The sequence below is a fragment of the Thermobia domestica genome, chromosome 1 (assembly GCF_964235325.1).
Source record: "Thermobia domestica chromosome 1, izTheDome1.hap1.1, whole genome shotgun sequence".
In the NCBI taxonomy this organism is placed as follows: domain Eukaryota; kingdom Metazoa; phylum Arthropoda; class Insecta; order Zygentoma; family Lepismatidae; genus Thermobia; species Thermobia domestica.
The window spans coordinates 33488815-33516404 of NC_137454.1; the positions used below are offsets into that span (position 1 = coordinate 33488815).

At 36.5% G+C, this 27590-nt stretch overlaps 1 protein-coding gene across 1 annotated transcript in view; it reads right to left on the bottom strand.

Moving 5' to 3' along the window:
• The window catches only part of LOC145684389 (uncharacterized), a 101834-nt gene that overhangs the window by 73094 nt on the left and 1150 nt on the right, over positions 1-27590 (bottom strand). The window lies entirely within an intron of this gene.

Genomic DNA, 27590 nt, shown 5'->3' on the forward strand with positions numbered 1-27590 from the left:
CTGGAAGACACTTGATTTAACACGCTGAACTCCTATGTTGACGTCATCAAAATGGCCGCCGGGATTAAAAACACAGGTTTGCTTAAATACATTTAACTCCGTTACCAATCATTTGATTGAGTCTTCCAACAGTTCCATTTGAAAGAGCATGAAATAAGCTACAAAAATTTTATTCGATTTTAAATGGTTTATGGCGATGACAACGTGGAAGGGGGTAAAAAATCAATGTTTTGAAATGGTTGCTGTTGGCTTAATATATTTTGCAATGACATTTCTGTTATTACAAGAGGCGTTAACTCAAGTAAATACACATTACATCAATTGCAATGTTGCATGCCTGTATAATTTTTTTATGAGTGATTCATCTTTAATTATAAATTATACCACAAAAGAATGAACATGAAAATAAAAATAGTTATTTACATTTTTTAGTGGATCCAATACTCTCTTTTTACTGATTGGCGAAAAAGAAAAAAAACTCTTTTTTTTTTTTTTTTTAAGGAAAGGTAACAGATATTTACAATTTCTCACAATGAAAACATATACAGTCCACATGGTTTATTAACGCGGAAGGCACAACTATTGAAAACAATGTAAACTTTAAACAAAGTGACAAGTTTGTAAGATTAAACTTAATTTCTGCATTGACCCTCACAACTACAAAGTAAAGTGCAAAGTTCGTGCATTTTTACACATCGACAGTGCGTGCAAATCTATTTGCACATGCATGCTATCAACTCTTTTAGCTTTTCCATGGTGAAGTTTGGGCTTGTCGACCAGAGGGGCTCGTAGTCATCTGCGGTCTTCTTCCATCACCACTCACAAGGATCCAAGCGTTGACTGTTCCGTTGAAGACAGTTTGTCCACAAAGAACATTGTAGGATGGCCCTCTTCAAGTGTTGCAACAGAGCGTTGCTGGTTGGTGGAATATTTTCAATGGGTCTGTTTTGCTGGGTAAAGAGAATCCGCCTGGCCTCATTGACGGTCTCTGCAGAACTTGATGAATGACACATAAGAACTACAAAGCGTTGAATCAGTAAAAACGTGTCGTCATCTACAGAGATGTTGTCCAGAACTTGAGAATATGCCGAAAAAGCTTTGTCTACGTCTCGGAAAGTCATCCACGTTTTCCATGCAGTGGTTTTACCAATACTTCTAAAACTTGACACAGTATCAGCCCCCGTAAATGCATGGAAGAAAGGCAAAAGATCTGGAACTCCTCGTGGAACTTTGTTGTGCAACTCGTGGATCGGAAGGAATTGGAGGCGCTTTCCACTGCCGTGTTCCATCCAAAATTCTTTCAGTGTATTGAGTCTAGAAAAGGCATACATAACAATTACTACCACGTCACTATCAACAGTTTTCACCATGACCTTAGAACAACCCGAGTATTCCATGGCATGCCATACATGAAGTAGGAGACGGTCATCGGCTTCGTCATGGAATTCGGAAGATATATCTTCAAATGTCGCCTCCATTTGCGATCCAATTACCGTGTCTCTGTAGGTGCAAATTACTTTTTTCCGGCGGGGAGATTCATTTTGACCAGATTTTCAGCTAAAAATTCAGAGTTCTTCTTTGATTTTACTGTGGGCAAACAAGTTACTGAAAGATTTGGGGATGACATCATTAGATTTTACATTTATTCTGAGCCCAGCCTTCTCGACTGTCTTACGTCAGTTTGTAGGCTTCCTTCTAGTCAAAAACTAGGTCAACTCTTTCCACAGATCTTAATGTCATTAGAATGTATAGTTTAACAATCTGGTTGCAGTACTCTTAAAATGTCCGGCTGGATTTAGGGACAAGCATATGGATCAAGGCTGCTCCATCGATTATGAACGAAGAAACTTCGGGTACATGAATAGTGGTCACCCGAACTCCACTTGACTCGATGATACAGGACACCACGTCGGATTTTTTATTGGTTTTCTGAGCTTACCGCGGTCGGATATGGAAGGTGGACATGAGCTATTTTCATGGGCAAAGAACGTTTTGACGTTAATTCCCCTTGATTGACTAGTAACGAACAACTTGGCAAAAAAATACTGTCTTTTCTCAGGTCTGCTATTTTCTGCTTGTCTTTGGACTTAACTGTATCTTTCTTAGCACTCATCAAGGCAAGGTTGTTTCTTTTGATGACTTCATGGATGGAAACTTTTCTAAGCCGACGCACCACGTTGCAAACATTGTGTGATAGATTATTTGTTTCTTTTCTAATAATTCGGTAAGTAACAGAGGTCACCACTAGCAAAAACAAAATAAATGTTTTTGCGTTTTCTTCAAGTAGAAACTTCTGCCATCTACTAGAAGAAAATGTACGGATCTTCTTTTCATCCAGGGAGCGCGGTGGCTCAGTGGTACAGCGTTCACCTCTGGTGCTTGGGGTCCTTGGTTCGATCCCAGCTCGCGCCTTGTGGACTTTGTGGTGGACAAACACCGTGCTCGCGGGTTTTCTCGGGGTTCTCCCGTTTCCTCCCACTCTCTTCATTCCACCATTTCATTCATTTCTCATCATTACCGTCTCCTTTAGCCTAACCGGTATAAGCGTGGGACGTAAACCTAAAAGTTTCATTTCATTTTTTTCTTTTCATCCACTTCCACATTGTCATCGCCATAAACCATTTAAAATCGAATAAAATTTTGTAGCTTCTTTCATGCTCTTACAAATGGAACTGTTGGAAGACTCAATCAAATGATTGGTAATGGAGTTAAGTGTATTTAAGCAAACCTGTGTTTTTAATCCCGGCGGTTATTTTGATGACGTCAACATAGGAGTTCAGCGTATTAAATCAAGTGTCTTCCAGGTATTTTACAATTATTTATTATGTATATAAATACTGTGTACAATTTGGGACTGGTATATGGAAGTGAAGTATTTTGGCTGAATTTGTCGGTATCTGTTAGAAGTCGTGACCGCCATTTTAATAATGTAATTAACACGTTTATATGTGATATCTCAGTTATTAATGGACCGATTTTCTTCGTTAATAGCTCATTTTAAAGGTAATGAAATTAACAATATAACACGTTACCTAAGTGTTTCGTCTAAAACTAAGGGTTTCGGAGTTATTTTGTATTTTTCTTCAATAAATACTCATTAATTTAATAAATCCTTAAATAACTCCGAAACGGTTAATTTTAGAGGAAATATTTTGGTAACATGTTTTCTTGCAAATTTAATTTTCTTTAAAATGAGCCAAGTTTGAAGAAAATCGGTTCATAAATAACGAAGATATGGCTTATTTTTTGAATCAAGCTGTCCGCCATTTTGATGACGTCATCACATGAGTTCCGGACGTCAGATCAAGTGTCTCCCGGCGGATTCTTGTCCTTTGGTATACATATAAGAACTGTATAAAATTGCAGACTGGTAGCCGGAAGTGAAATATTTTTACGCTAACTCCACGCACTAATAGCGATTCTTCGAGGCGCAGCGACGATATATCATTTTGTTGATAAACTGACATTATTAGTAGTAAGTATATTCTAATGTCCAAAAGCAGTGTGTGTGAAATTACGTTATTTTTAGCGAATTATCTATTGGGGGATCACTTACGAGAGGTTAAGCCGTATTTAAATTTCAGAGAAAAGCAAACAAAGAGAAAAAATTTAGTATTCAAAATACAGAAAGAACTTCCATTGTTAAAGAAAGAACACAAAATTTTAGCAACGTCAGTCAGTATATAAACATTTACATTTATTTATTTGTTTTTAACAGGATTTTTATGAACAACACATATATTTAATTTTGAACCTTTCAAAGACTTTTTTCTTTTTTGGATGACATTAAAAATGAGTATAAACGAAAAAAAAAAACCTGATAGGTCGTCAAGTCTAGGAGGGTTAGGTGGGCGGGTCATGTAGCTAGAATGGAAGAAAGTAGAATAGATTTCAAAGTCTTGACTGGAAAACCAATCGGAAAACGGCCATTAGGAAGACCTAGGCGCAGATGGGAGGACAATATTAAGATGGATCTCGCAGAGATAGGAATACAAAGTAGAAACTGGATCCAATTAGCTAAGGATAGAAGTCAGTGGAGAGCTTTTGTGAACGCGGCACTGAACCTCCGGGTTCCACAGGCCATAGAGTTAGTTAGTTAGTTTTAAAGAAGGGTGAAAATAGTGGGGAAATTAGAAATGACCAAAACTGAAGAGTTTACATCGCTCATTTCGAAATACAGCTAGATTAAACTTACAACAAATGATGAAAATCAGTGAAATTCGGCGTTATACTAAGCATATTTTTGGGGGGAAGCGAGCATCCCCGATGGGAATACTTCAGCTGACTTCTTTGGGGGGGACAAAATGTGATTGAGGGGGGAAATCTAACTCATTCTCCCCGGTAATACGCACCCTGCTCCTGCACCCTCATCCCCCCAAAAAAAAAGCCCTCTCGCACACATTTAAAGGATTCCGAAACTTAACAATGAATACATGACTACCAAGGGTGTTGATAAAAATAAAAAAAATATCCGACCACTTAACTTTATTAGATTAATTATTAGATTAGGTCTCTCAAACACTGGATAGTGAAAACACCGAATATTTTTTTTTCTAAATTGTCCTGCCAGCTATTAGTCGATTTGCAAAACAGAGAAAATTGTTTCCAACGAGTACCGTTCCAGTACAACTTACAAGTCATTTCTCATAATGATTTATTTCCGGTGGTACTTTAAAGTACCCTTAGGAAATAAAGGGTTAACTTATAGATGACCGTTGCTGATATTTCACATTATATATCTCTATCACCAGAAAGAATCACAAAATATGCGACTCCAGGAAAATAATGTAAATGTTTCAGGGGATAAATATTCATTCATAAAATATTCAGGAGATAAATTAACCTATGGGACACAACCGTGGATTACTTAGCTACCCAAAGACAAAAGACCGAATCTGCTGCAAGACCGGTTTTGAGAAAACCACAATTTTCTGAGAAAACCAAAATCACCGTAAAATACAATATGAGCAAAAATATGGAATATATTCCCTTAACTTTCCTAGTGTATTTTCACAGAAATGTACTAGGGGAAGTCAGCAGGTGCCACATATTTTTTCTAGCCCCGAACCTCCAGATGGGTTAATCCAGTCCTGCTTTCTGCTTTTGTTTGTTAGTGCCCTATGGTCATATGATTTGCCTGCTATTAATATGATAAGTCAATTTCGGCCGAATTTTCTAAAACTTTTGTTATTGTAGGAAAGATTGTGTATTTAATTAACACACCGGAGATTTCTCAACATCCTTCTTCAATTAGCATGAAAATTTTAGCGAATGTGTTACGTTTATTGGTGAGTCACGTATGGAGTTTATTTCTGACTCCTTGAATTGAAAACAAAACACTTGCGTATTGTGCGTACCAACAAGGATGGATAACACTAGTTAACAAAGGTTTTGTTACATAAAAGGAAATACCTGTTCTTAAAGGAACTTTTTGCGCTGAATTCGAATATGCACTCGGTTTTTCTCCATCACGTACGATTTTCCCGTAACAGAGGGATTTTTGGGAAAATCCCTCAAAAATTTCCCTTTTCGTTTATTTTACACCCCAAGATCTTGTCCCCTTGCATATACGAACATAGAAATTATACCTAAGTATACTTTGATTCATATTTAACAAACTTTCCAAGTTTCGTAATAATCGCTTTATTCTTTCTAGAGAAATAAATATGTTTGTATCTATACTGTGTGTACTGTTTATTGCACCTTATAATAATGCTTTCAGATCTCTTGTTGAGGTAAAACGTTTTGCTTTGTTACCACAAACACATATATAAAATATAATACAATATAATTTACAAGTGTGACAATTTACAATAAACAATAATACAAATGTACCACAAGGTCATGAAAAGACAATCAAAACTATCACAATATATGAAACTTCCATTGGGTTACAAAAACGTACACTACTTCCTTCTTTTGTAAGAAATGTTGCATTCTCTAACAAGACCCCAACAATAGTCCCCCATCATTGAAGGATCCCATCGTCCCTGGTACCTTTTCTCCATTGCCATTATATCTTGGTGGAATCTTTCCCCCTGTTCGTCGCTGAGAGCACCTAGGTTAGCAGGAAAGAAGCTGAGGTGGGAGTGCAAAAAGTGGATTTTTAAAGACATCCTACAACCCAACTCTTTGTATTTCTGTATCATGTCCTGTACGATTTCTGTGTAACTCTCAGCTTCGTTATTGCCCAGAAAGTTGCGCACAACACACTTAAATGCTGTCCAGGCAGCTAGCTCAGCACTGTTTAACTTGCTGTCAAAGCTATCATCAAGCATTAATTTCCTAATTTGGGGACCAATAAACACTCCCGCTGAAATCTTAGCATCACTCAGGTTAGGGAACTTATCTCGCAAATACTTGAAACCTTCACCAGATGTGTCCATGGCTTTGACAAAGTTTTTCATAAGTCCTAACTTGATATGAAGTGGCGGTAGTAATATCTTATTAGGATCTACCAAAGGAGCGTATTTGACGTTGCATTCTCCAGGTACGTAATTCACTCTAGGTTCCCATTCCTTCACTTCATAATGTTTGTCATCAGCTCGGCTATCCCATAAACATAAAAAACATTGGTACTTCGTGTAACCGCACTGCAGTCCTAATAAAATACCAACTACCTTGAGATCACAACATATTTGCCAACAATGGTCCTTGTAATTTATAAGATTTAGCAAAGTTGACATGGTGTCATAGGATTCCTTAATCTTCACTGAGTGCGCAAGTGGTATAGAAGGTTTTTTTTTTATTTCCATTACGTAAAAGGACAGCTTTAAGGCTGACCTTTGACGCGTCGATAAATAACCTCCATTCTTCTGGAACGTAAGGAATTCCTAGCTCCGCCATCAACCCATTTATATCCGTACATACGCACACATTATCTTGCATTGAGAAATAGCTTGAAAATTGAACATGCCTTTTCCTGTACACTGATATGTTCGTTTCTGCATCCAATAAGTTCCACTGCTGGAGCCTTGATCCCAGAAGTTCCGCCTCTTGTTTTGTCAGGTGCAACCTCCGTTTCCCTTTGGCCCATGCAAGTAAAGTGACGTAGCACGACGCACAAATTATGTTGGGTGCCCAAGTTTTGTCCTGATCTCCCACACGACATCCGAAATATATATAATATGCTAGTTTCACCGATGGCGTAATGGATCTACACTGTCCTTTAACTACAAACTGGCCACACACATAACAAAAACTATTTGGTGAGTTAACACACGAACGCCGTCCTCTTGACGCCATTGTACTGATCACAAACGAAACTTCTGATCTTAGTTGGGTATAATGCCGTTAAGATCAAACATGAAAGCACTCTTAGCAGCAAAGACAACTTTGAAAGTGAAGAAGTGTTAAACCACACGTCAATATAAAAATGTACAAAACTCCCTCACCAGGTGTCAAGAACACAAGAAAGAAAGAAATGCGCGGGGGGAGGGGGGAAACGATACCGTAGTGGAAAATTCAGACTGCATTAGTTCATTGTTGTCAACAATGAGTCTGTATTCCATTCTTTCTTTCTTTTGCATTCTGTTACATTTGATAACAAATATTGATAACCATTTCATAAACAAAACGAAAAAACTTGGAGAATTGTATATATATGTATTAAGATATACATATACTGTACGTTTAAAAAAAATATACGTTGGAAGTATTTACAGAGAGCAATACAAGTGTGTTGTTGACTATTGTAAATATTCATTTTTATGTCTGTGTTTGTAGTAATAAAGCAAATCGTTTTTACCCCAACTCAGGAGATCTGAAAGCATTACTATCAGGTGCAATAAACAGTGCACACAGTATACATACAAATATATTTATTTCTCTAGAAAGAACAAAGCGATTTTTACGAAACTTTTAGGGTTTATTAAATATAAATCAAGGTATACTTAGGTATAATTTCTATGTTACTATATGTAAGGGGACAGGAGCTAGGGGAATAAAATATCTGAAAAAGGGAAATTTTTGAGGGTATTTCCCGAAAATCCCTCTGTTACGGGAAAACTGTACGTGATGGAGAGAAACCGAGTGCATATTCGAATTCAGCGCAAAAAGTTCCTTTAAGATCAGGTGATTTTTCTCATGTAACAAACAAAAAGTTTAAATTTGTTAACTAGTGTAATTCACTGCACAACTGAACATACTTTGGAATTGGGCGTCGTTTTAGTAATTAACAGTCACTGATTATTTTGTATAATACTTACTTAACTTCAAAAGCAATAAAATAAATAATCGTTATTATAGATTATTATTTCGTATGGCTCTACATTATGGTAGCGAAAGCCTCAGCAAACTCCACATAAAGAAGCGAAAAAGAAATATAGAATCAAGAATCAAATATAGCCTTACTTGCTGTTGGTTGTTTTGTCACAGTGCTACTGCTTGGTGTTTAGCTTTTTGAACTCATTGGATGTTCCTGAACAGGCCCGCAACCAGATGGGGGGCTAGAGGGGCCTGGCCCCCTAAACTTTTCGTGGCCCCTCCAGACTTCAATACGAAATATTATTAATTCAAAAAAACATAATTTATGTGCCCCCCCAAACCTCTGTGGCTGGTTTCGGACCTGTTCCTGGAGAAAGCAGATAGCCTTATTCTTGCAGACAATTCTTTACTGTATTGAAACATCTGAAATACGACAGTTAGATTTCAACGAGAAGTACACATTGCATTCATACAGTATTAGCACGTTCGAAGCAGGAGACATTGGTTCGACTCTCCGCCAGTACAGTAACATTTTAAAAATGTATTTTTCCCCAATACATGCAGTACTTTTGCACATTAACGAGAAGATCTAGCGTATGATTAGTGTCCAGAAATCTAGCGGATGATTAGTGCTTCACAATCCGGGAATCTCGAGTTCGAGACTGGCTGCTAGACTACTTGTCCACGGTTATTGGTAGAGGACGGGCAGATATTTTTTAGTCATACATGGACAATTAATTCCCCAGCTCCTCTTTCATACTAATTGTTTCCTATTCATGGCTTAACAACTGTGTTCGTAATTTGATTAATAAATACGTAAGAAAATTAGTGGAGGGATCAAAAAATGGGTTTTCGGTTTTCTCCAAAAACCTGTTGATTTTTTTTCTTTCTTTTTTTTTTTTTTACCGTAACCGGTTTCGGAAAGATAACTGGAAAACTGAAGGTAACAGGAAGAAGGAAAAGGGGACGGACTTCTTGGGTGGCGGTGTGTTGTAATACTGCTACTTACAGTTAGAGCTACTTTTAAGAGCTCCAAACTCTGGGATAGGTTTTATTTATACAGTGAAACCTCTACTAACGGACACCTCTGTAAAGCGGACACCTCTCATAACGGACATATTTTTTAATCCCCAAACACTGTAATAGGGAAAAACCATGTTGACAAACCTCTCTAAAGCGGATACTCTCTAGTACGGACACGGACAGTCTTTTCTGTCTCTTATAGGTATTATTTACCTCCATATTACGGACACTTTCTCTAGAAACAAGTTGAAAAGTACAGAAAAATTACATTTTCAGAAATGCATACATGTATCACCAAGGAAGCATTGTAATAACATTTTTCCTCGTCAACTGGCTGTTCAGAAACTCAGATGAAGCGTCTTTGATTAACAACTCCCTCATATCCTTTGCTTGCATTCCACTCCCACCCGATCTGTTTTAGAATCAAAAGTGATTGATAGTTGCCTGCCATTTGGAATGACCGTCATTCTACTGTTCCGCTGGAATCAAGCAGAAGACATGTTTGGTATTTTTTGTCCGCGTATTCGCATATTGTCTTAGTGCCTCTATTTGTAGACGGAAATCTTTCTAAGTCATTCTGCATCGAATAAGCAATAAGGTGTAAGTTGTGAGCTTTCGAAATGCCACGAGAAGCGTTAATGTTAAAATTGAATTGATTGAATTTTCGAAGAATACTGAGGTGTGCGAAGGATAGCTGAAAATTTTTGTATCGGTAAAACACAAGCACCTGAGATAATATGAAACCAAGACAAGTTAATGAAGTTGTGGTGTGAAAATGACAATGAAAATAGTGTCTCATTGCTTTGAACAAAGTTGGTGTGCAAGTAAATGTTTTTATAAAGTGCGGAATGAAAAAAATTCCTGTGTTTGGTTCGATGCTAAAAGCTAAGAATTTGGAGGTAGCAACAGAAATTAATGTTTCAGATTTCAAGGTCTCGAACGAGTGGTTAGAGAAGTTTCGGATTAGACACAAAATTTCTTTCAAAGCGATTTGTGGAGAATCCGCAGATGTCGACATGCCCACAGTCATAGAACGGTTTGATAAATTACCTTCAATAGTTTGTAATTACATATCACCTTATTTACTAATTTACGTAAGAATATGTCGAAACCTCTCTAAGACGGACAAGTCTCTATAGCGGACAATTTTTGATTCCCCACGGCTGTCCGCTTTAGAGAGGTTTCACTGTATATAAAATAAGAAAGTTACCTCTTCTGAGAGGGGGGAAATTGCCCCGATAGGCACCTGATCCGCCCCTGGAAGGAAGAGGCAAAGATCCAAGACGAGATGGGAGGACAAGATACAGGATTATTTGAGTGAGAGTGAAAGCAAAAAATGAAAAACGAAAACACCGACTTCATATAAACATGGGGAAATCTACCTCAGTAATACAGGTAAATGTAAATGTTTTAAAATACATAGTGTTATTATCAAGAGACAAAGAAAAAAATGAAACAGGCACACAAGTATAGAAGTAATATCATGAATAAATAATAGGAGCTCACTTAACGGTTGTTTTTATCCTTGAGTTATGCAATAATCTGTTCAATAATCTATTGATGTGTTGCATAACTTAGCCATTGTTATTTCCCTTCTTTTGAGAGAGGAAAATTACAGTTATTTTGCTAGAAAGTCATAATGAAACGCCTTTCGTTTGTGCTTTTTTAAGATCTAAAAGGAGATGCAGGTACTTCGCAACAACTAAGAACAGAAACAAAAACTAATACACTAGTATTAATACTAAATAGATGTTTATGACCAAAAAACGAATTTATGTTTTTAGTCTTCACAAAGTTTTAACAAGTGTTTTTCGATATTTTTTTATGAATAACTAAAATTATAAAAGCAAACTTGAAAAGTAGAACAGTAATTTGTATGGTGTAATTCGTATTGGAAATGTCGATATTATGGAAATGTCGATATATTTCAGTACGTGCGTATCGTAATCTTGTTCTTTGAGTCAATTGTGTTTTGTTCATGCGCATACACCAACACACTCACACAAGGCACCCAAAGAAAATTTTCTAGGGAGGGCATCTCCATGGTTGCTATATTACCTCTTGGGCATTCCATGTCAAGTCACCTACCAGGGAAGCAAGAAAGTTCGTGCGCTTTTGAACCACTCCCGCTTCCATTTGGCTGCTGCGGCGACATCTGTCCCCGTAGCATGAAAGTTTTGACTGTTTGGGAAAGCTTATTCATTGACGCATCAGCCACGGTGAATATAACAACGCATTTGTCAGTGTAGGGTGTAAAAATCGCTCGTGATCATGTCAGTGTCAAATGAAGTTTTTAGAGCTTGTTTGCTTTACGAGTTTAAATTGGGGACAAATGGTGCAGAAGCAGCTAGAAAAATATGTGCTGCGCTCGGAGAGGGTGTAATAAGTAAATGTATAGCACAAAAATGGTTCCAGACCTTTTCAACTGGTGACGAGACCTTTCAAGATAAGCCTCGCTCTGGGAGGCCTAAATCAGTAGATATGGACCACCTGAAGGCCTCTATTGAAGATTATTCCAGTCAAACATGTGAGGAACTTGCTCACCGATTCGAGGTAAGCAGGAAAATTATTCGGGTAAGTCTGCATCAGTTGCGGAAGACCTGAAAACTGGGTCAGTGGGTCTCTAACGAGCTGACCGCTATGAGCCAACTTCTAAGACTGAATATCTGTTCATTTCTGTTGACGAGACACAAAATCTGTCCAATTTTGGACCGTATAATAACTTGTGACGAGAATTGGGTCATGTATGACAATAAAAAACGGTCATACCATTGGCTATCACCGAATGATCCGAAGCCTTTGACTGCAAAACCGAACATCCATCAACACAAGGTTTTGCTCTGTGTTTGGTGGACTACAAACGGTATCGTGCACTACGAATTCTTGGAACGTGGTAAGACAATTACCAAAGATGTGTACTCATCACAACTGAGAACGGTAGCCACCAAACTGACCCAGAAACAGCCAGCACTAGCGAACAAAAGAGGTGTGCTCTATAACCAGGACAACGCGCGCCCTCACACCGCAAAACAGGCGCTGGAAGTAATCTCAGAACTTGGTTGGGAGCTTGTATCTCATCCTCCCTACTCCCCAGATGTCGCCCCTTCGGATTACCATTTATTCTTGGCCATAGACAACTTTATGCGTGGCAGGCAGTTCAAGACTGAACAAGACGTCCAAAATGCAGTTGCTGAGTTTTCCGAGTCTCGGGAACAAATATTCTACAAAACTGGCATTTACAAGCTTGTTGAGCGCTGGGAGAAGGTTGTAGAAGCAAATGGAGGCTATTTTGCCGAATAAACAAACCGTTAAAACCCTGTAATTGACAGTTTTCTTCCATAGTATAAAAGCGCACGAACTTTCTTGCTTCCCTGGTAATTTTACAACATGACTGTGCTTCAATGTCTGAGATTCTCTTCAAATTTTTTTATACATAAATAAAATTGAAATTATGCTAAATTAATTTTTTCCGATTTTTTGGATGAAAAATGGGCCGGAGAGAATTTTTTGAAAAATGTGAATTTTGCTTTAATTTCACTTTCCGATACAGAATTATGGAACTAAAATGACCGTAACTTCCTTATTTTTGAGGTTATTGGGATCATCCAGGTGTCAAATGAAAGCTTAATTTTTGCTCTTTCTGTAGATTCTAAGAAACCTTGTGAAATATTATACTGTCAAACATTAATGGGCATAAAAAACAATTTTAGGTGTTTTTTTTTTTGTTTTTTTTTTTTTTACAGATTGTGTTATTGCTCAAAAGTTACAACTATGAAACTTTTGAAACTTTTTAAATAGATTCATCTTAGCACATACATGATATGGTTAAAAAATAAAAAGGATGCTTTTGGTATTTTTGTAATTATTATTTTTTGGGTATTTTACATGTACGGAAATATACAGTTTTAATTGTTGTTACAAATTGTGTCATTACTCGTAAGTTACAACTATGAAACTTTTGAAACTTCTTAAATAGAATCATCTTAGCACATACATGATATGATTAAAAATAAAAAGGGTGCTTTTGGTATTGTGTAATAATAATAATAATTTTTGATATTTAACTTGTAAGAAAATATAGTTTTTTTTTTTTTTTTTTTTTTTTAACAAATTGTGTCATTGCTCGTAAATTACAACTGTGAAACTCTTGAAACCTTTTTTATAGAATCATTTTAGCACATACATTATATGGTTAAAATATAAAAAAGGGTGCTTTTGGTTTCTTTGCAATCATTATTATTGTTATCATTATTTGTGTTGTAAATGTACAGAAATATACAGTTTTACTGTTTGTAACAGATTATGCCTTTCCTCTGAAGTAGTGATGACCAATTTTGAAATTTTTACTTTCCGGATTCCGGAAAGTAAAATCGAAAATTTTCGGAATTCGGAAAAATTCCAATTTCGGAAAATATCTGGAATTCAGAAAAAAAATCCGGAAAGTGAAATTTCTGATTCCGGAAAATCTTGGCTATCCCTACTCTGAAGTAACAACTGTCACACTTTAACCCTTTGGGGATCTCATGGTACAATTTGTACCATACGGGGTGTTTCATGGTACATTGCGTTATAACTCTCCTATTTGAGCTTTTTCGTCCGGTTTTTTTTTTCAAGTCCAAAGGCATTGCAGAAGACATTACGGATGGTTTCACACCTTCCTGTGTCGAGACATAGGAGGTGATGACGTCATAAGTCTAAAATTTATATTTTCGTGTAATACTGTTTGGGGGGGTTTATGTAAAGTATTTTTGGCGGACTTATTTTTGCACGTAGAAGATTGAAATTTTGCACAAACATGCAGTCCACCGAATAGTATTTACCAGATTTTTTTCAGATTTCTGCGTTAAAACAGGGGGGGATCCAGAGGGTCAAAATGTTGAAAAAAGGGATATTTTTACCCAAAAATCCCGTTTTTCCTCATTTTCCCGCCTTAGATACATGATGGAGACAAGTGAATGGTACCGCCTGAAAGGCAGTTCTATTCTGAAGAGAAAGATGTGCGACACATGGCCCTAGGGTAATTAGGGAGGTGTCAGGAAATTTTTATCAAAATATACTTCTGTATAGGGGAATTTTGGACATTTTCGGTACTATTTTTGTGCTGGCTTATTTTTGCACCTAGAAGATTGAAATTGTGCACAAACATTCAGTCCACCTAGTAGTATTTACCAAATATTTCTTTCAGATTTCTGCGTTAAAACAGGGGGGTACAGAGGGGCTAAACATTGAAAAAGGGAAATTTTTACCAAAAAATCCCTTTCACGGGATTTTCCCGCCTTAGATACATAATGGAGACAAGTGAATGGTACCGCCTGAAAGGCAGTTCTATTCTGAAGAGAATGATGGGCGAAACGTGACCCTAGGGTAATTAGGGATGTCTCAGGGAATGTTTAAAAATTTCCTTCTGTATACGGGAATATGAGACATTGTCGGTATATATATATATATATATATATATATATATATATATATTTTTTTTTTTACGGGCTTACTTTTGCACCTGGAAAATTGGAATTGCGCATAAACATTCAGCCCACCGAGTAGTATTTACCAGATTTTTTTCAGATCTCTGCGTTAAAACAGGGGGTCCAGGGGGACTAAAAGTTGAAAAAAGGATATTTAGACCCAAAAAATCCCGTTTTTCCTCATTTTCCCGTCTTAGATACATGATGGAGACACGTGAGTCATACCGCCTGAAAGGCAGTTCTATTCTGAAGAGAATGATGGGCGAAACGTGACCCTAGGGTAATTAGGGATGTCTCAGGGAATGTTTAAAAATTTCCTTCTGTATACGGGAATATGAGACATTGTCGGTATATATATATATATATATATATATATATATATATATATATATATATATATATATATATATATATATATATATATATTTTTACGGGCTTACTTTTGCACCTGGAAAATTGGAATTGCGCATAAACATTCAGCCCACCGAGTAGTATTTACCAGATTTTTTCAGATCTCTGCGTTAAAACAGGGGGTCCAGGGGGACTAAAAGTTGAAAAAAGGATATTTAGACCCAAAAAATCCCGTTTTTCCTCATTTTCCCGTCTTAGATACATGATGGAGACACGTGAGTCATACCGCCTAAAAGGCAGTTCTATTCTGAAGAGAATGATGGGCGAAACATGACCCTAGGATAATTAGGGATGTCTCAGGAAATTTTTTACCTGAGATCATGGTATTTTAGGGTAATTTGGGGCATGGTGGGAATTCCTGATAAAATTTCTCCCGCCCTTGGTATTCAAGATAGAAACTTGAAATTTGGCACACACATTTAGTATACTAAGTACTATTTATCAGATTTTTTAAAGATGGCTACGTTCACACAGGGTCGCTCCAGGGGGGTGCAAAGTGCGAGAAAAAAAATTTCCCTCCGAAATTTTCCCTTTGACATCATTTTTCCCGCTCCTGGTATATGGTATGAGCATGAATGTGGTATCATTTGAAAGCCAGCTCCATTCTGAAGAGAATGAGGTATGAACCAGAATCCTAAGATAAATAGTGACGATGCAGTAGCTGCTTGACTGAAAGTCTAAAAAATAGCCCAAAAGCCCGGATCTCTTAAGGGTTAATAGTTTTTCAAATAATCATCTTAGTAAATATTAGGTATATGCTTAAAAATAGAATTGGTGTAATGTGTAGTTTTAGTATTACCATAATATTATATTATTTTTGTACTTTAACTACGACTTTCTACATTTTTCTCAATTGTACAATCGCTTACAACTATTAAACTTTTGTAACTTTTTATAGGATTAGTTTGGTGATTAAATAACAAATAGGGATACCTTTTTTTAATAATCTTGCGGTTTTGTGAATTGAAAATATAGGTCTAATAATGTAAGGGGTTGAGTGATTATTATAAACCCTATCAACAGAAATAAGAAATAATGGATTAATGTACATAGATGAAAACAATAAACATACATACCAGTAATACTTCTTAGAATTACATAGATTTACATACAAAATGTTACATCCTATATTTCACAGCTCATTCTTTTCATTGATGATATGATGTCTTCTTTTAATTTTGCTTTCAGTTGTGTATCTCTGGGCTGATTGGCTTCTAAAATATGGAACAGGAACTTCCCAGATGATATTTTCAAAAGGTACCCAACAGAAGTCTTCATTTTCTGGCCAGTAGGATATAGAAGGCCCAGAGCGATTCATGAATTGCACTCTGACGTACAAAAATAATAATTCCGAAAACACCTAAAGCATTCTTTTTATATTTTAACCATAGGGTCATTCCATATCAAATCATCCACAGAAACAGGCATTCTGCACCCGACCATCTCAGAATTGAATGAAAATTGGTAGACTGATAGATTGTTGGATCCTGATTCCAACGAGCCCAACGGTTTTGAAATCGGTCCACTGATTCAAAAGTTATTAGCTTTTGAAATTTAAGCTTAAACTGCAAAAAAGCGGTCGCGAATCGCGTTTTTTGCTTCAAGGTCATAGAGGAAAATGGGTATAACTTCCTTTGTAATAAAGATAGAGCCATGATTCTTTTTTTGATTTTGAACTCATGTAATATACTTTCAGGTAAAAAAAAAGATTGAGTTGTAATTCCTTCAATGGAATTTATTATGAGTGCTAATGCACAAAAAAGGAGAGTTGAAAAAGACTAACGTTTTTTAATCTTTAAGTTTCCATAACTCATGAGCCCCACTTCCAATTTTTATGATTTTTTTTAAAAGATAGCTGACAACATGTACAATAATCTCAATGAAAAAAAAATGATGGGATCTCTAAAGGAACACACAGAAAAAAATAAAAAATAAAAATTCCTTATTTTTTGATAATGAGATGAATATAGGCCTAGTTAATTAACGTAAAATAGACCTAAATACTACATTGCTTGTTAATAATGCATTAAAAATAGTACTAAATGTACTTAGCAATGTCCACTACTTACACATCACACTGCAAGAAACTTGTAACACACACACATAAATGTTGCTAAAAAAAAAAAAAAAAAAAAAAAGTTCAAAGTGCAGGCTACTTACACTCTAATGCCTTTGCACATATTCTGCCCATTTTTTTGCCACTAATTTACTGGAAGTATTTGACAGCTTATATGTTCTTCCTGTAATGGTAGTGATATCCACAGGTGTTAATTTGTTGGTGAAAGGTACAGGCCATGAGTCCGTATTTGACGGCCAGTAAAAAGAAGGAGATGGCCCATGAGGGTGCATGAACAGGACATCAGCATCTCCTTCATCTTCCTGAACTTTTGTTATGATTCCAATAAACCAATTACCCATATAAACACATGCGCAATAGCTATTTACTGACACTGTTGGCATAGGAAGGTCTACTGACAATGTAAAACTGGATGTAACACTGAAATTCTCATCACTGCTTAACATTTTAGCACCTATCTTCATCTCTGAAATGTGTTGAAAATAGTGCAGACTTCTAGTGCCAGGAATTGTTCTTGCTGCCGTGAATCGCTTCTTCAGTTTTTCTCGAATGGGAGGCATATCTTCTTTTACTACGTAATAAAACAGAACACCTTCTATGTGATCTCGACAGTATTCTTACATGGCTGCTGTATTCATGATATGTCCACTTACAGTCCTTTGTAGACTTGCTTTTGTGACAGAACGCTTGATAGTTCCTCCAATGCCATCGCAAGGCGATTTGCCTGCGAAGAATGACCACTTTGCTTTCAAATTAAAGTCTTCCTCATGATGGCACAGATTCAAGAACGATTTGCAGTTCTTATACTGACCCGCACAACCGTCTGTGAAATACTCAACTTCCACCACTTTTGGAAGTTCATTTCTGATATACACTGAGAGTAGCCGTTGTGTCTCGAAGACCACTGGAACATCATGTTCCAAATCATCGCTGAGAATGGAGATATTCTTGTGTTTGAGAGTTCCGTCTTCATTGTAATAAATAACGCATGTGTGTAGAGTATGTAGAGTAATATGGGATGAAAATAAATGTTAGAAAGACAAAAGCCAGGTGATTGGAACGAAGGGGCCTGTGTCAAATCTAAAAGTAGGAGGGGAGAAAATAGAACAAGTGAATAGTTTTCGATATCTGGGTAGTATTCTTAGTAATAACATGAAGTGCGAACGTGAAATAAAAGCAAGGATAGGAATGGCGAAAGAAGCCTTTAGGAGGAAGAAAAGTCTGTTTTGTGGGACCTTGAATAAAGAGTTGAGAAAAAGACTCATAAAGTGCTTCGTGTGGGGTGTTGTACTGTATGGGGCGGAAACGTGGACATTATGTAAAGGTGACGAAAATCGACTGGAAGCCTTCGAAATGTGGGTGTGGAGAAGAATGGAAAGAATTAGTTGGGTCGAGCGGAAAACGAATGAGAGAGTGTTAGAAATGGTGGGTGAGAAAAGAACACTTTTAGATAGTATTAGGAAGAGGAAGAGGAAGGGAAACTGGTTGGGACATTGCCTAAGAAGAGATTGTATCATGAGGGACGTCCTAGAAGGTATAGTGGTGGGAAAGAGAGGGAGGGGGCGAAGGAGACTACAATTAATGGATGATATTAAAAACAGAAAGATCATACGCGAAGACGAAGAGGTTAGCGGAGGACCGTGGAGCATGGAAGCTTCACAGCTGCGGCAAGTGACCTGCCAATAAAAGCAGGATACCTATGATGATGATGATGAATTTACTGAATATGAATTTTTAAAATAGTTGTGCTTTAAATAATGAATTAATAATACTGGTGGTCTAGCATTGATTTACATCCCATAAGCTTAATTTCTAACACCATATTTCTTTATTTGGGACCTATTCCTGGAGAACAGTTCTCCTAATGGAACCTCTTTAAGACATGTTCTAACATTTTCTTCACACACATTGCAAACATGCTGTTTTGGTAGCAAAAATTGTAAGAATTTTGTATGCTATTGGCTTTTCTCTGATTGGAATTCTGAATTTAGAGAATTTTATTTTTTTCTGTGTGTTCCCTTAGAGATCCCATCAATTTTTTTCATTGAGATTATTGTACATGTTGTCAGCTATATTTTGAAAAAAAAAATTCATAAAAATTGGAAGTGGGGCTCATGAGTTATGGGAACTTAAAGATTAAAAAACGTTAGTCTTTTTCAACTCTCCTTTTTTTGTGCATTAGCACTCATAATAAATTCCATTGAAGGAATTACAACTCAATCTTTTTTTACCTGAAAGTATATTACATGAGTTCAAAATCAAAAAAAGAATCATGGCTCTATCTTTATTACAAAGGAAGTTATACCCATTTTCCTCTATGACCTTGAAGCAAAAAACGCGATTCGCGACTGCTTTTTTGCAGTTTAAGCTTAAATTTCAAAAGCTAATAACTTTTGAACCAGTGGACCGATTTCAAAACCGTTGGGCTCGTTGGAATCAGGATCCAACATTCTATCAGTCTACCAGTTTTTATTTAATTCTGAGATGGTCGGGTGCAGGGGTTTGGATGAGGTGATGTGGAATGACCCCATATCATGTACGTGTTAAAATGATTCTATAAAAAAGGTTTCAAGAGTTTCACAGTTGTAATTTACGAGCAATGACACAATTTGTAACAAAACTTAAAACTGTATATTTCCCTACATGTAAAATGCCAAAATAATAATAATAATAATAATAATAATAATAATAATAATAATAATAATAATAATAATAATAATAATAATAATAATAATAATAATAACTATTAATACAAAAATACCAAAGCACCCTTTTTATTTTTTAACCATATCATGTATGTGCTAAGATGAATCTATTTAAAAAGTTTCAAAAGTTTCATAGTTGTAACTCACGAGCAATGACATACTTTGTAACAACAAGTAAAACTGTATATTTCCGTATACGTAAAATATTAAAAAAATAATAATTACAAAAATACAAAAAAACACCCTCTTTATTTTTTTAATTATACCATGTACCTGTTAAGATGAATCTATTTAAAAAGTTTCAAAAGTTTCATAGTTGTAACTTTTGAGCAATGGCACAATTTGTAAAAAAAAAAAAAAAACACTAAAATTGGCTTTGTATGTTCATTAATGTTTGACAGTGTAATCTTTTACAAGGTTTCTTAGGATCTACTGAAAGAGCAAAATTTAAGCTTTCATTTGACATCTGGATGAGCCCAATAACCTCAAAAATAAGGAAATTATGGTAATTTTAGTTCCACGATGCTGAATGTCGTAAAGGGAAATTGAAGCAAAATTTACATTTTTCAAAAAATTCTCCCCGGCCCATTTTTCATCCAAAAAATCGGAAAAAATTAATTTAGCATAATTTCAATTTTATTTATGCATGGAAAAATTTTGAAGAGAATCTGAGACATTGAAGCACAGCGCTCTAGGTGATTTGACATGGAATGACCCATCTGGTGTTTCTGGTATTCAATATACGTGGTTTGCTATATTGCGTATACATTTTCGTGAGCCAGGGGGCTATATATGTAATTGTATACCTTTCGGGTCCTTGTCTGGAGACGCTTATTGCACTATGTGGCAACGTCACAGATGAAGAACCAAAGAGAAGATATACCAATCCATCAAGTAGTTACATCTATTCTTTCCAGATGGCAGTAAAGTTGATAGACGTTGACACTAGCACAACTTATTAGTGTAACAATCGACGTAACTGCTTGACAGATCTGTTGAGCAACACTAATAGTTCCAAGTTACTCTGCAACGTTGCCACATAGTGAAAATTTTGATTCCTTATAACGGCGGCAACGAAGGGTATATTACAGGGCGCAAAATTTCAGTCAGACGCACTCGCCAATCCAAAAATGATGGTCGCCAATATCTCTCACGTACAAATTATAAGAGCCACCCTCCACACACACACGCACGGCCTTTGCTTTGACAAAGAAAGAGATTACATCGGGGCATAAAATTTTAAAAACAGACAATTAAATTCAGGATAATCAATTTGAATTGGACAACTCATATACATGTTAAAAATATCTTACCTTAAGACTTCACGTTTGTATAACGCTCTCTCTCTCTCTGCACAAAAGTACCAGTTGTCGATTGCAGTTTTTGGATCAAAGTCCTTAAGTAAAGGGCCATTGATGAAAATTGTGAGCAAATCATCCAATGTGTCAGTCTTAAGTGGATTCCTGTAGGTAGTTTTAACTGTGTTGAAACTGCCGAAGCCTCTCTCAACATGAAGCAGTACTCACAGGTAAAACTGCACAAAATGTGACAATTGGAAGCAAATTTCTGTATCTCGTAATGAAAGGAGGAGCGAATTATAACGTTGTGAATACTTCACATTCCGTATTTTCTCTCATTCAGTGACAGTTATTTTCGTGCGAAACATAAACTGCGCAGCCCCATGAGTTTAGGCAGAAATCATTCCTACTGAAAACGGGTCGCCAGCTCTAAATTTCTAGTCGCCAATGACGATCTGGCGACCGGAAAATTTGCGCCCTGGTATATTATATAGCATTTTTGCTTTATTTTCATCTAAGCAATAGCTCTCTGTTGTTCGTGGGCGTCATTTTTAGAACATTCGTATACAGGGTGTTTCAAAACAACACCGACAACGTTTGGGAGTTGATTCCTGACACCAAGATAAGACAAATAAGTATAGACCAACCTGGGTGCATAAATGCTTTCTTTAGGAGTTATAAGCTGACGAAAACATGAAAAAAAATGAACTCTAAAGGTTCATAGCTCCAAAACTATGAGACCTTCCGTAGTCGGGTCAAGACTTCACTTACGAATTAATATGCGCTCTATACAAATACCCAAGTTTCAAAACCCCAAGGTTCTTACACAATAATTTTTATAGAGGTAGTTGCTGAGAATTTCAAATTATTTGCCCATAGCCAAATTCCCTCTCCAAAAATTGTTGCGTGAGTACCTTAGGATTTTGAAACATGGGTTTTTGGATAGGGCACATAGGCCTACTAGTTCCTAAATAAAGTCTTGACCCGACTATAGTAGGTCCTATACTTTTGGACCTATGAACCTTTAAAGTTCATTTTTTCATGTTTCCGGCACCCTATAAGTCCGAAAGGAAGGGAAACTTTCGTATTTTATATATATAAATAAAGCCAATCTCAAAGTTTGGAGCCGTTAAAAGTAGCAGTATGACAACCTACCGCCCCCCTTAGAAATCGCTCCTGGATCCGCCCCTGCTTCAACCACCCGACCAATCTCGATCAAATTTTCAACATAGATGAGGTTCGGGCCTGTTTTTTTTTCTTTTTTTGTTATTTCACTTTGACGGTGCAACTTAGAGGAGGGGGAAATATACAAAAATGATCAAAAATGGCCGGTATTAATGTCTAATCCATAGTTTTCGGCATCGCTGAGATGAACAGTGACACTTCGGATGCCGTTTAAATCCAAAATTCAGCTCCGCAACTTGAGGGAGGGGAAGATATATAAAAATGATCGACATTAGTGCCGAATCCATAGTTTTCGGGGTCGCTGAGATGAAGTGATACTTCTTAAGCTTTTTAAACCCAAATTTGATACCGCAACTTGAGGAGGGGGAAGAGGGAGATAGATATAAAAAAAAATGAACGCAAATGACCGATAATCAGAAGGTACTTCAGTAGTAGTAAAAAGTGACTGACTAACGAAACATATTACTAATTTTTCTTATTTCAACACAGCGAAGCGGTAACTGACGCTAGTCTTATAATAATAATAATAATAATAATAATAATAATAATAATAATAATAATAATAATAATAATAATAATAATAATAATAATAATAATAATAATAATAATAATATTTAATATACCTCGATTCTGCAACGAGGCTAAATGAGATGGTGCTGATTACATAGGTCATTATAGTGGAATGAAGAATAAGGGAGGTAACAGAAAAACTACGAGTAAACCCACGCACATAGTGTATCCATCACAGAGCTATTTGATTGGAGTAGGAATCGAACCAGAGATCCCACAGACCAGAGAGCAATGAACCAGAGATCAACGAGACATTGCGCCTCTACGTAAAAGTAATGAGTTTACGTGAGCTAAATATTTAAAACACATGGAAAAGTACTACTACTACAGTTATTATTATTATTACATTATTATTATTAATAATAATGATAATAATAATAATCACCAACTTTACAGTGTAGTCTGTAACAATTCAGTAGGTCTACTTAGTTATGTTTTGTATACCATTCATGACCTTTTACATGGCGTGAAATTTATTTTAGTTAAGAGGTCTCTCGTGGCTACGTGAATAACGCATGCGCCTCTGGCGCGGGAGATCTAGGTTCGATTTCCGGCGGGAGCTCATGTGGTTCGGATCCTACGTTAAGCTGTAGGTCCACACCTCATATAGCTTCGCTGCTGAAAGAAAAGCTAAACTCAAGTCATATCAAACCTGTTTTAGTTAGAATAAAGCGTAAGCTTTATAGTAGTACATTAGACTTACGATAATCCAGCATGTTAGGGATTTGACCAATGCCGGGCAGTGCCTCTGGCGATCTCTAAACGCTTAGTCATAGAGTGAATACAATTATAACAAGATACTTGGTAGCAAATATTGTTAGCTAGGAACAATATGATAATCATTTCAACTCAAATAAGCTTAAACTTAATTTTAATTCTAAATTTTAAAGGAAACACACGGATATAGAATTAGAATACTGTACTGCTGAAGATACAAAAAAGGATATAATAAATTGTTGATATAATAAATTGGCTAAAAAAAAAAAGAAAAGAAAGAAACTACACCACGCCAGTTGCTGGATCATCGAGCATTCCGGACTGTTGAATGACGGACAAGGGAGTCTACACTAGTTCACTGTCTGGGATTATTAATCCCGCTAATAATCCCCAAAAGAGATTAAGAATAATTGTATATTAAAGCTTGAAACACATTGTTGAGTCTGACAAAATGTACCGGTCAGTTGGCAACCCTCTCCCAAGTTCATATTTCACGATTTTTTGTATACACACCTTAATATAGTAAATGTGTATTTTCATAATATTTTGTAGAATGGGTTAAAATCCGGAAACTCCCCCTTTGCGTTCGCCACTGTTCATTATTATCACTATTATGAGTGAGTTAGGTTTGGTGTAGCCATTATTGACACTATGAGTGTACCTACCAACATTAAAAGTATCCAGTCGTAAAAATGTCTTACAAAAGGCAAGTTTATCATCTCTGAATACTTTAAAATCCCAAGAACGAATTAGAAATAGGGAAAATGGGTTAGTAGTTACTCATTCCAATAATCAGTCATGTAGAATTTCAGCAACAATCACACAAAAAAAGACGGACTCAGAATTCTGACTTGATATTTGATATCGCTACCATCTGGTGACAATTGTAAATGCGATCCGCTAGAATGCAACTGTCAAATCTCATATTACTTTGATCTGTTTGGACTCCCCCCTTCCCCATAATGCATGAATGAATTGCGTTAGTGTTAAATGTGCAGCACATTATGCTGAAGAAAAACAAAAGGGACCGTCTACTTTATTTTGCAAGTAATGTTGAAAAATACTTCATAAGTGAATTACTAATTCCGTCTCGCAACTAAAAATATTACGTATGTGCCCAGGGCCGGATTTAGTGGGGAGTGCAAAGGTGCAATGGTGTACCCCCCCCCCCTTCGTTGTAAATATACACTTTCTAAAATGAGAAGCTAGCAGTGAAAATAGCAACACTTTCCGAAACTTTCTGCCATCATGTTTCCGTTTGGGGCTTAAAAGAAAGTACAGCTTTGCAAAAGCAATAGTTTAAGTGTTTTTTCTAACCCTCGAGTAGTCGCGCCGCGGTCAAAAGCACCGCAGGGAAATTATTTTTTATCGTGTGTCCATTCTGTTTGTCCGACAGACTTTACCGTCTACCTAATCTTCCCCCTCACCTTCCCGAACATTCCTGCTCAATCACTCCGTTATCCGCTATTTAGTTTAACTACTAGTGATTGTTTAGTGATTCTGCGGTGCTTTCCACCGCGCGCGACTAACCGTGTAATGTTTTTTCTGTGTTTCGCTCTGCACGTGACCTTTGCTTTGGAGATGTTTTAAGCTTTATAAACATAAATATTATTTTAATGGACAAGTCGACAGAGTTAACAAACTGATACCAAGTATGAAAAAAGAGAAAATTATAAATGAACAGCTTAAAACAAGGGAGGGAAATGTTAGGAATGGACTATTTGGATAAATCATCCGAGATGATCTCGTGGAAGCTTTGTCTGAGGAAGATCATAACAAATATATATGAGTGAACACGAAAGATGAAGTGAGGAGTATGCAAGCGAATCTGAAGATCTTAAACTTTCGTAAAGATCGTAAATTTGAAGATAACCTAAAATAATTCAATGTAGTGCTGTATAGGTGAAGTTTCAAAATAACAGGACCGTAAAATAATTCAATGTAAATTTGATTTGATTTCAATTTAGCGCCTTTTTCAGCATCAAGGCTACGTAAGACGTGGACCTACTGCCTAACGAAGGATCCGAACCACATGAGATCCCACCGTGAATCGAAGCCGGAAGTCCCACGCCAAAGGCGTGTATGTTAACCGCTTACCTACGAGTGAGCTCTAATTCAATGTAAAATGCGCTGTGAAGCTTTGTTTTAGTGTAATGTTTATATAGTATATTTTTAACTAATTTACTATTGCATTTCTAATTTAGACGAACCAGCGTTGACAAAAACATCATCATCAGATTTAGAATTTTCAATAAAACCACTGCTATCTAAAGAAATATGTAACGAAAAAAAAACATTTTATTCCAAATGAGAAATAACAAAAAGGACATGTCTAATTGTAGGTTTCTCTAATAGTTATTACTGTAAAACGTATTACAATAATAAAAATGTTATTCCCTCTTAATCAGAAAATATACAAAATTACGTTTATAATACAAGAAAAATGTTTAAAACGATATTTGCAACACATTATGTTCGTGCGGTCCTTTTGACCGCGCGCGACTACTCGCGTTACTTTTTCAGTGCGACAAAGGTTGATGAAAAAAGGATTCATCAAGCAAAACAATATAACATTTGTCAAGCAGGAAAGAAAACGGAAGCCAGGAGGAGAAAAAAAAAATTTTTTCCTGCATAACACTTGCGACCCTCTTTAAAAATACTGTACTTTCCCTCGTTCTATGCATGAGTGTTGTCAGAGGTAAAGAATATTGTCATATGTCACTTTGAAGAGTTTCAGTGTGATTGGTTATTTTGGTAGTTATTGGTGCAACCCCCCTCAGACAATCCTGGATCCGTCCCTGTATGTGCCCTACAATCTTCATGTCTTCTAATTACGCAGTATCGAGACATTGTGATAAGAAATTTGTGTATCTAATAGTTTTACAAAATACAATTCTCCGCTACACGTCTGAACAAGGCCGGTAGCCAGCCCAAAAATTTACGGGGGGGGGGAGGCTGAAGTTAGGGGGGCCCGATCCAACAATATTAATAGTTCATCACCATATTATAGTTCATTTGCAAGCCTACCGTGAAAACTTTAGAGGGGCAGCAAAAATTTAGGGGGGGGCGGCTTCCCTAGACTCCCCTGGATACGGGCCTGGTCTGAACACTAACGCAAAACTTATTACTTGTTCAAAAGAGCCTATCTCCTTCCTCCTTTAAAATGAGCTTCGCCCCCCTTCGCTTTGGCTATATGATTAGGATACAGTGTTGCCAACAAGTTGATACAAAAAGTCGCTAAATGAGAGACGAAATTACTATAATTTTGGGTATCAGTAGTCACTAAAAGATTCCGTCCGTAACCAGGTATGTAATCATATATATCAGATATGTGATCAAACCAAGCCATAATACTATCTAGACGCTACAAAAAAGTAAATAAATCATATATAACTGACAATTTCCAATTTTACTTTTAAGACAATATATATACTTTATATATAAAATATACTTCATAATCAATTTCACTACGACGAAATCAAAAATGAGTTGAGTTGATTTTGAGTTTATTCCTTTTAGCAGCGAGGGTATATGAGACGGGACCTACTGATTAATGTGGAATCCGAACCACGCATGAGCTCCCGCCGGGAATCGAACCCGGGTCTCGCACGCCAAAGGTGCGTAACCTAACCGCTTAGCCACGGAGCTCAAATCAAAAATGAGTTTAGGAAAACGAACAAAAGTAAAAGTCTTCACAGAAAAAATCTTACATCCTGTTCCCCTTTACTCACGCTTCTACAGATAATCTGCTTGCTATCAGTAATGTATTATTTGTGCCTCTAAACGGAAGCTCTTCAAACTAGTGGACATTTAAGGTTGAAGTTGGTCTCCGTTAGAGGGCAAGAGATAACAGCAATCAAAGCGGGAATATGGAGATAAGTGCTACTTCCCCAGCCCAACACTTGTGCCGATTCAAATAAGCAAAAGGAAAATA